This window comes from Sciurus carolinensis, chromosome X (genome assembly GCF_902686445.1).
Source record: "Sciurus carolinensis chromosome X, mSciCar1.2, whole genome shotgun sequence".
Lineage (NCBI taxonomy): Eukaryota > Metazoa > Chordata > Mammalia > Rodentia > Sciuridae > Sciurus > Sciurus carolinensis.
The window spans coordinates 54,455,113-54,464,463 of NC_062232.1; positions in this window are offsets into that span (position 1 = coordinate 54,455,113).

Sequence of the window (9,351 nt, forward strand, 5' to 3'; positions counted from 1 at the left end):
AAAAAATAAATTCTGGGTCATATGGTAACTGTTTAGTCTTCTTTATTTTGGTGCTGGGGATTTTTTTTTTTTGAGAAAAAGGAAAAAAAAGGTTTATTGCTTTGCTAGCAAAGGAGAAACACAGGGTTCTAGAGTTTGTCTAGTTCTGGGAATTGAACTGAGGTCATTGTGCATACTAGGTGCAAGATCTACTGCTGAGCTACACTCCCAGCCCTGGTAATTCTGCTTAATTATTTGGTTAACTGTCAGATTGTCTTTCAAAGTAACTGCACCATTTTATATTTCCACCAGCAAAGTTCCAATTTCTTCACATTCTCTTCAACACTTGTTATTTTTTTTTCTTTTCCGAGATGCTGGGGATTTGAACCCAGGTCCTTACGGCACTTGTTATTATCTGACTTTGATTTTAGCCATCCTAGTGGATGTGAAGTGTAGAATTGAATTGCATTTCCCTGATAATTAATGATATCAAGCATCTCTTTTTGTGCTTTGGGACTTTTAGGTATCTTCTTTGGAGATGTATCTACTTAAGTCCTTTGTCCATTTTTTCCTTTTTGTACCTGGGATTGAACCCAGAGGTGCTAAACCGCTGAGACACATCCCCAGTCCTTTTTATTTTTTATTTTGAGACAGGGTTTAACTAAGTTGCTTAGGGCCTCACTAAGTTTCTGAGACTGGCTTTGAACTTGTGATCTTCCTACCTCAGCCTCCCCAGCTGCTGGAATTACATGACGGCTCCACCCTCCTGGCTCATTTTTTTTTTTTTTGCAATGCTGGGATTTGAACTCGGAACCCAGCATCTGGTAGGCAATTGTTCTACTGCTAAGCTACATACTCAGCCCTCTTTTGTACATTTTTGAATTGGGTTATTTGTCTTTTTATTTTTGAGCTGTAAGAGTTCTTTGTATATTCTGGATATGATGCTGTTATCAGATACATAATTTGCAAATAATTTTTCCCATTCAGTGTGGTGTATTTTCTTTTTTTCATTTTATTAGCAATATCCTATATAGCACAAAAGTTTTAATTTTGATGGTATTCAAGTTCTCTATTTTTTCATTGCCTCTGTTTTTGGTGTGATAACTAGGAATCTACTGCCAAATAAAAGGTCTTGAAGATTTACTCCCATGTTTTCCTCTGAGAGTTGTATAGTTTTAGCTCTTACATTGAGATCTTTGATTTTGAATTAATTTTTGTATACGGTAATAGGTAGGGGTCCAACTCCCTTTTTTGGCATGTGACTATCCATTTGTTCCAGCACCATTTGGTTTTTAACAAATGGTTCTCAACACACATGTTATTTCTTGACTCTGAATTATATTACATTGATCTATATGCCTATATTGATATCAGTATCACATGTCTTGATTATTAATGAATTATAGTAAGTTTTGAAGTTAGAAACTATGTGCTCAAGGTTCTTTTGGTTAATATGTGTCCCTTGGAATTCCATATGAATCTTAGAATCAGCTAGTTAATTTTTACAAAAAAAATTCATTTAAGATTCTGATAGAGCTGGGAACACTGATGCACGATTATAATTCCAGATACTCAGGAGGCTGAGGCAGGAGAATCTCAAGTTCAAGACCAGTCTGGACAACTTAGTGAGATGCTGTCTAAAAAAATTTTTAAAAAAGGGGTCTGGATGTGGTGGTGGATGTCTGTAATCTCAGTGTCTAAGGCCAGAGGATCACAAGTATGAGACCAGCCTCAGCAATTTAGTGAGACCCTAAGCAACTTAGCAAGACCCTGTCTCAAAATAAAAAATAACACGGGATGGGGATGTGGTTCAGTGGTAAAGTGCCCCTGGTTCAATCCCTGGTAAAAATAAATAAATAAATAAAAAGGATTGCAGATGTAGCTCAGTGGCAGAGCACCACTGGCTTCAACCAACAGTAATGCAAAATAAATAAATACATTTTTTAAAATTAAAAAAGGCAGGGGTTGTAGAGTGCCACTGGATTCAATTCCCAATAGTGTAAATAAATAAATAAATAAATAAAAATAAAACAGGGACTGGAGATTAGCTCAGTGATAGAGTGCCCCTTGATTCATCTCCCAGTACCAGGAAAAAAATATTTTTAATGTGCTGGGAACCAGGTGTGGTACATGTCTGTAATCCCAGTAACCAGGGAGGTTGAAGCAGGAAGATCTCAAGTTTGAAGTCAGCTCGGTCAATTTAAGGAGATCCTGTCTGTGTGTGTGTGTGTGTGTGTGTGTGTGTGTGTGTGTGTGTGTGTGTGCTGGGGATCGAACCCACAGCCTTGTGCTTGTAAGGTAAGCACTCTACTGACTGAGCTATCTCCTTAGCCCAGGAAATCCTGTCTTAAAATAGTAATTTAAAAAAAGACTCTCCTGTCTCCTAACAACAATTTTAGTTTTTTTGGCAGGGGCTGTAGCCCAGTGGTAGAGTCCTTACCTAACATGCAAGAGGCCTTGGGTTTTTTGTTTTTTGTTTTTTGTTTGTTTGTTTTTTGTTTTTGTGGTGCTGGGGATCGAACCCAGGGCCTTGGGCTTGCAAGGAAGCCTTGGGTTTGACGTCCAGTACCACACAAAAAAAATTCGATAGAGATTACATTAAATCTGTAGATTAATTTAGGGAGTATCCTCCTTCCCCTACTTTTGAGACAGGGTCTCGCCATGCTGCCCAGGCTGGCCTCAAACCACTGAACTCCAAGTGATTACGGTCCTAGTCTAGTAGCTGGGGCTGTGTGCCATCACATCCAGCTGAGTATGCCATTTTAATGTTAAGTCTTCTGATCCATGAGCATAGGATATTTCTCCATTTATTTAAATCTTTAGTTTCTTTTAACAAAGGTTTATTGTTTTCAGAGTGTAAGTTTTACATGTCTGTTGTTAAATTTATTCCCAAGCATTTTTCTTTGTGATGCTATTACAAATGTAATTGTTTCCTTAATTTCATTTTCAAATAGTTCATTTCAAATGTATAGAAATATAATTGACTTTTGTAATCTGCAACCCTGCTGAACTCATTTACTAGTTGTAATATGTATTTTTGTATTCCTTAACATTTTCTACACACAATATTGTGTTGTCTAGATCTGGGGATATAGCTTAGTGGTAGAGCTAGTATGCACACGGTTCTGGGTTCCATTTCCAGTACCATACTCACCCACAAAAGATCATGTCCTCAGCAAATATAGTTTGACTTTTTCCTTTACATTACATTCTGGATATTTTTTATTTCTTTTTCTTGCCAACAGTCAACCAATTGCCCTGGTTAGAACCACTAGTACAATGTTGAATACAAGTGTCATCTTGCGTCCTTCCTTTGTTTTTCTTGTCTTTCTTTCTTTTCTTTCTTTCTTTCTTTTTTTTTTTTTTTTGGTGTTGTTGTTTTGCTGGGAATTGAACCCAGGGGCACTTTACTGCTAAGCTATATCCCCAGGCCTTTTTATTGTTGTTTTGAGACAGGGTTTAAGCTGCCAGGGCTGGCCTCAAACTTCTGATCCTCCTGCTTCAGTCTCCTGAATAGCTGGGATTATAGGCATGCACCACTGTCCCCAAATCCATTTTTTTCTCGATTGATGTTTCCTGTGTATAATGTTATTCAGTAATTTTTAATTATTTTTTCTTTCTTCCTTTTTTCTTTTCTTTCCTTTCCCCTTTCTTCCTTCCTTCCTTCTTTCCTTTCCTCCCCCACTCTTTCTTTCTATCTCTTTCTTTCTTTCTTTCTTTCTTTCTTTCTTTCTTTCTTTCTTTCTTTGTACTGGGGATTGAACATAGTAGAGCTCTACTACTGATCTACATTCCCAGTCCTTTATATATTGAGACAGGGTCTCACTAAGTTGCTGAGGATGGATTGGAACTTGTGATCCTCCTGCCTCCCCAAATTGCTGGGAGTACAGGTATGCACCACCATGTCTGACTCAATAATTTCTTGAGGACAGGAATGCCAAATACTGGTAAACCCCACATTATGTTCAGTACCTTGAAAGTTTTCAAATATTATATGATTAATAATAATTTGAATAAATGGGCTCTCAGAGCCTGCCTTGGATTCTCTTTCTTTGTTGCTTTGGTTGACTTTTCTCCTTCACCTCCCTCTCAATTATAAATGTTTTGCAGACTTTTGTAGTAGGTCATCTTTTCTTTTCTCTTTGATTTTCTCATTCCCTTCTGCCTTCACCTTCCACTACCAACTTTAGGTTGACAACTCACACATTATCTTTATCTCCAATCCAGACTTCTCTTTTAAGTTTTAGATGAACATGTCCTGTTGGTTATTCTTGCATTCATCATGTGCTCTCCATATGGTCATTCTGTATAACATCTAAACTCAACATGATCAAAACTGCACTGACTGACTTTGCCCCAAATCTTCCTTCTCCTCCTATACTTTTATCCTGGTCAGTGGTACAACCAAACTTCAAGCTCTCAATCAGAAACCTGGGAATCAGTAAGGCACTGTGGTGCACACCTGTAATCCCAGTTACTCAGGGGACTGAGGCAGGAGGATCACAATTTTGAGGTCAGCCTTGGCAATTTAGTGAGACACTGTCTCAAAATAAAATTTTTTAAAAAGAGGACTTGGGATGTAGCTTAGTAGTACAGTGCTCCAGGTTCAATTCCTAGTACTGCAATAAAATAAAATAAATAAACATGAGAATCATTCCTTACTCTCTACATTTAATTGTTTATTAAATAACCTGGATTCTACCTTGTAAATATCTGGGCTTGTTTTACTTTTTTTTAAATCTCTATAATCACTACCTAAGTTCCCTCATCTCTTATCTGGATTATTATTATTTTATCTTAAGTGCCCCTATCTCTTAGTTTATGTTAAGTTTAGTAATAGCTCCCAAAAGATACCCATGTCCTAATCCTTGGATCCTGTGAATGTTACCTTCTATGGCAGAAAAGAAGTTCATAGATTCAGTAAAGTTAAGGATCCTGAGATGGGAGATTGTTCAGGTACAGTGACAAGTGCCCTTATATGAGAGGGAGCTGGGTGCCGTGGTGCATGCCTGTAATCCCAGCAGTTTGGGAGGCTGAGACAGGAGATCGTGAATTCAAAGTCAGCCTCAGCAAAAGTGAGGTGCTAAGCAACACAGTGAGACCCTGTCTCTAAATAAAACACAAAATAGACTGGGGATGTGGCTTAGTGGTTGAGTGCCCCTGAGTTCAATAACCCCCACTTCCAAAAAAAACACAACACTTATAAGAGAGGGAGATGTGACACACACCAAAGAGAAAGCCATGTGACCATGGAGGCAGAGATTGGAGTCATGTCCACAAGGTAAGAAATGCTAGCAACCATAAAAGCTAAAATAGATAAGAAACAGATTCTCCCTCAGAGTCTGTGGAGGGAGCATTGTCCTGCTAACACCTTGATTTCATGCCAGTGAAACTGATTTCAGACATCTAGCCTCTAGAATTGTGTCAGAACAAATTTCTCTTGTTTTAAATCACCAAAATTAGAAGTAATCTGTTATAGCAATCTCAGGAAACCAATAGAGTAATTTGCTAAAATTCAAACCTATCATATATGGAAAAATTATTATCTGTCTTGGTGTCAGTATCTCTATCTCTATATATGAATATGTGTATGTGTATTTGGGTATTTGAGAGAAAAATACAAAAATGTTAACTTATTCCTAGAGAGTAGGATTATTATGATTTCTATGCCTCTGTTTATTTTCCAATTTTTCTCTCAAAAAGCATATGTTATGTGTTGGGCAAGGTGATGCATGCCAGTAATCCCAGGTATTTGGGAGGCTGAAGCAAGAGGATGACATGTTCAAGGCCAGCCTGGGAAATTTAGGTCCTGTGTCAAAACGAAGCAAAAATAAAAGGGCTGGGGTTGTAACTCTGAGGTGGAGAGCTTGTTTCTTTTTTTTCCCCCATCCCTGGGTGCTGGGGATTTGAACCCTGGTCCTTCCAGACACTAGGCAAGCACCCTCCAAGATGGGATATATCGTCAGCACGGTAGAGGTTTTGTTCAGCAAATGCACAAGGCCCAGGGTTCCATACCAGCACTGAAAAAATAATTGTTATAATCAGAAAAAGCAACGTGTTACTTTTAAAACTTCTTTTAGTAGGGAACAGTGACCTGTAATTCCAGCAGCTCAGGAGGCAGAGGCAGGGAGATTGCAAGTTCAAAACTAGCCTCTGCAACTTAGTGAACCCCTAACATTTTAGTGAGACCCTGTGTTAAACTAAGAATAAAAAGGGTTGGGGATGTTGCTCAGTGGTTAAGTGCCCCTGTGTTCAATCCCTGGTACCAAAAACCAAACTAAACCAAAAATCTTTCTTCAATGGCTCCTCATTACTTACAGATTAAAGTACAAACTTCTTTTTTTTTACAGTACTAGGAATAGAATCTAGGGATGCTCTACCACTAAGCTACATACCCAACCCTTTTCATTTTTGATACTAGGGGTGCTTTACAACTGAGCTACATCCCCAGCCCTTATTTATGTTTTATTTTGAGACAGGGTCTCCCTAAGTTGCTTAGGGCCTCACTAAGTTGCTGATGATGGCCTCAAACTTGGGACCCTCCTGCCTCAGCCTCCTGAGCTGCAGATGTACACCTCTGCACCTGATCCCCAGTCCTTTTTATTTTGAGACAGGGTCTTACTAAGTTGCCCAGGCTGGGCATGGACTTGTGATCCTCCTGCCTCAGTCTCCCAAATTGCTGGGATTACAGGTGTGCACTACCATAAAGTCCAAACTTCTAATCATGACACAGGCCTTTAATTATTTGGCCTATGCCTATGTAGCACTTTTGGTAGTATGACCATTTTGACAATATTAATTTTGCCTACTCAAGAACATGGGAGATCTTTCCATCTTCTAAGGTCTTCTTCAATTACTTTCTTTAGTGTTCTGTAGTTTTCACTGAAGAGGTCTTTTACCTCTTTTGTTAGGTTGATTCCCAAAGCCTATGCCTATCTCTATCTCTCTAGCTCAATTTCCTGTCACTCAGCCTTCTAACCCTTCTCTTCAGCCATGACAAACTACCTAAAACATATATCATTCTGCCTTGATCCTTTTCACATTGACCTCTCTGATTTAATCCACTTGGTTAAGACCCAATTCAAGGATGTTCTTTCCTGTGAAACCATTACTGATTTACTCAAGCAGAGTCATATCTTTCATTTGCTACTATACTACTATTACTTGCCTATGGTATTGTAATTTTCTGGTTACATGAACATCTCTCTGTTTATGTTGTGATTGCCCTGAGGACATACACACATGTACAACAATTTTTCTTTTATTTTGCTAAATTAGTTTTAAAATATATATCAGCTGTTGTGATTAACAAAGTATAAATTCATTAAAATATTATTGAATCCATAGTAGTTATTTGTAGTTATGTATCTGTTCACTTAACAGATATGAAAAATCATTCTGTGGTAGTCTATACAATATTTTATTTATTTATAAAATTATTGGTACTGGGTATTGGATCCAGGAGCACTCTACTACTGAAACATATCCCCAGACATTTCTTTTTCTTCTTTTTTCTTTCTCTCTCTTTTTTTTTTTTTTTTTTTTTTTTTTTTTTTGTGGTGCTGGGGATTGAACCCAGGGCCCAGCCATTTTTAAAAATTTATTTTCAAGACAAGGTTTTGCTAAGTTGCCCGGGCTGGCCTCCAACTTGGGATCTTCCTGTCTTAAGTCTCCTGAGCTGCTGGGAAGCTGAGGCAGGAGGATTGCAAGTTTGAGGCCAGCCTAGGCAACTTAGCAAGACACTGTCTCAAAATAAATATAAAGGGTTGGGGATGTAGAGCACTCTTGGGTTCAATCCCCACAATACTATGAAAGATAATTAGCTGGGGGTGGTGGTGCAAAAGGGAGGCACTAAGCAACTCAGTGAGACCCTGTTTTTTTTTGTTTTTTTTTTTTTTGCGGTACTAGGGATCAAACTCAGGGCCTTGATGCTTTCGAGGTAAGCACTCTACCAGCTGAGCTATCCCCCCAGCCCAGAGACCCTGTTTCTAAATAAAACACAAAATAGGGCTAGGGATGTGGCTCAGTCGTTGAGTGCCCCTGAGTTCAATCCCTGGTAACAACTCCCCCCAAAAAAGATAAATAATTAAAAAGGGGGTTCTCATGTGGGGTTGTGGCTCAGTGGTAGAGCACTTGTCTAGCACATGTGAGGCACTGGGTTCAATCCTCAGCACCACATAAAAATCAATAAAATATTGTGTCCATCTACATATAAAAAATAAAAATAAAAATAAAAGGGGGTTCTCATGAACCTTTATGCATTTTTTTCTTGCAGTATCAGGGATTGAATCAGGGCCTTAGTGCATACCAGGAAATGCCTTATCATTGAGCTATACTTCCAGACCTTATCTTGAGATAGAATCTCACTAATTTGACCAGACTGGCCTTGAAATTGTGATCCTCCTGCCTTAGCCTTCTGAGTAGCTGGGTTTACAGACATGTTTCACCATATCCTGTGCTATAGCACAGGCCTGTAGTCCCAGCTACTAAGGAGGTGAGGTAGGAGGATCACTTGAACCCAAGAATTTGGGTCCAGCCTAGGGAACACAAAGTGACCCCTTCTCAAAATAAATAAAATTTTAAAAAAGATAGCTAAGGTATTTTTTTAAGTGAGAAAGTCATAGCTTAGAAAAGTATGTGTATTTTAATCCTATATATATATTAATACTGTTTGAGACAGTATTCACATAGAAAATAAAATACAAGAGATCTGTCATAATTGCTACCTCTGTATAGTAGGTATATTGGGTATAGGGACTGAGTAGAGGAGGAGACTTTTTATTTTTTTTTCATAAACAGGAATTAGTTTTTTTTTAAATTTAAAATTAAAAAAAAATTTGGTACTGGGAATTCTGGGAATTGAACCCAGGGGCGCATAAGTCACAACCCTAGTCCTTTAAAAACTTGTATTTTAAAATTTTGAGACAGGGTCTTGCTAATTTTCTGAGGCTTGTCTGGAACTCTCAATCCTCCTGCCTCAGTCTCCGGAGTCACTGGGATTACAGGCATGTGCCACCGCACCTGGCTTTATTTTTTGCAGTTTGGGAACCATTGTTCTAGATATGTCCAATATTGTAGGTGTCCAATATAGTAGCTAATATATGACTACTTAAATTTAAGATAATTAGGGCTAGGGATGTGGCTCAGTGGTAGAGTACTTGCCTAGCATGCATGAAACACCGAAAAAACAGAACAAATAAATTTAAGCTAATTAAAATGAAATAAAGGACTGGGGTTGTGGCTCAGTCATAGAGTGCTTGCCTAGCACATGTGAGGCACTGGGTTCGATTCTCAGCACCACAAAAAAAAATAAAGATATCGTGTCCATCTACAAATAAAAATACGTTTTAAAAAAATGAAATAAACATTTTG